Genomic DNA, 1,714 nt, shown 5'->3' with positions numbered 1-1,714 from the left:
TTAATAAAAAATTAGTATTTTTTTTGCTTATTACATTTTTTGAATTGAATTAAAAGCAATTTATATTATTTAAAATAAAATATTTTATTTAAATAATAAGAAAATGAAAAAAAAGGAATTTGTTTAAATATAATTGGGCAAGCAGTGATTGTAAGGGTTTATCTTCACATGTGTGTCTTTGTTGGTGAGTGGGCATCTATTATAAGAAAGGTGGTTAAGAATTTACTATTTATGATCACATTTATTTCTTTTTTTATATAATAAAAAGAAAAAGAAAAAGAAAAAGAAAAAGAAAAATCATTGAGATATGTTTCATTTGATATATTAACTTTTATCTGTTAAGTTAAAACAAATACTGTTTATATTCGTCTTGTTTTGCCTAATTATCGTTTTTCAAACCCTCCCAATGGCTCGGTTCTTGGGCCATATTGGGTTCGTTTTCAGGTTAACCAATGATTTAGAATTCGGGTCCATGGTTTTGTCAGGTTGCAATCTTGGGTCACGTTGGATTTGTTTTCAAGTTAAGTGATGATTTGTAATGTGGGTTCATGGTTTTGTCATGTTGGTTTGCGATTGGATTCTTGTGTGATATGGGGTTCTTTGGATTCCAATTTGTATCCGCAAAGTAGCAATCGAACCCTTCCCTTCATATACATTGTTTTCGCATTAGAAAGAACTCGATCAGACCGTTGGATTGACGTGATTCAACGAATATAGTTAAAAATATGATTATATAACCATCTATTTTACAAAAATAAAAATATCCCCTTATTTTCTTAAATTGGAAAACAATAAAACATAATTAAAATTGGAGTGAATTACACCAAATAAATGATCATATATTATCTTTAATTTGATATCCATGTTATTGGATCGTTAACATCCCTAGTTTTAAAGTTAAAGAGTGAATTACATTGGTGGTCCCTACGGTTTGCTCAAATTTAGGATTTGGTTTCTAAAACAAACTATCTAAATTGATGGTTCGTAACTTTTCAATATCATAACATTCAAAGTCTCTAGAGCTAATATCGTCAGATAGTATCCGTCAAGAAAGACAAATCAGTCTTTGGGTAAACTACAGGGACCAAAAAAGTAATTCACTCTAAAACTAATTGTGATTCACATAATATTTTGTAAAAAAAAAATCTTTATTTAAAAATATTTGAAGTACAATTAATATAAGGCAGTTATATATTAAAATTTGTTGTGATAACCGGGTATTCAGTTATATAACTTGGGGTTTATTTTTTTTTGAAAGGTGGTGGTAAGTTGAGGGGTTTAAATTGTTTATATGCTTAATTTTTTTTTAAAAATCTAACCGTCTCTTCTTTAATTGCTTATTATATGAGATTATATGTTATCTCATTGTCGCTGTTTATCATCATATCTACATCCCAGTGTGATTATAAGGTGAGTTATTTTACAAATTTCCTTTTTTTTGGTATTGACATTAGAACCGTATGGTTCTTCGTGTGGGGATGATTATAAAACTGTTTTGAGGACGAGATTTTGTTAAGGGGAAAGTTTGTAATAACCCTTGTACAAAAGAATCTCATTGGGCTAAATAAAAATGCATTTTATATCTTTATGGGATTTGTATATCAATTTGGGAAAGTGTGTAGCTATTTTTCATTTATGCTGAAGTAAATAACACTGTATGCCAAAGGGCTTAAACGGCCAATAATTTAAATTCAAGACTTTTGCTATTCGTCTA

This window comes from Cynara cardunculus (assembly GCF_001531365.2).
Source record: "Cynara cardunculus var. scolymus isolate 2C chromosome LG 4, CcrdV1, whole genome shotgun sequence".
Classification (NCBI taxonomy): Eukaryota; Viridiplantae; Streptophyta; class Magnoliopsida; order Asterales; family Asteraceae; genus Cynara; species Cynara cardunculus.
Note: the sequence above shows the minus strand (reverse complement) of the source record.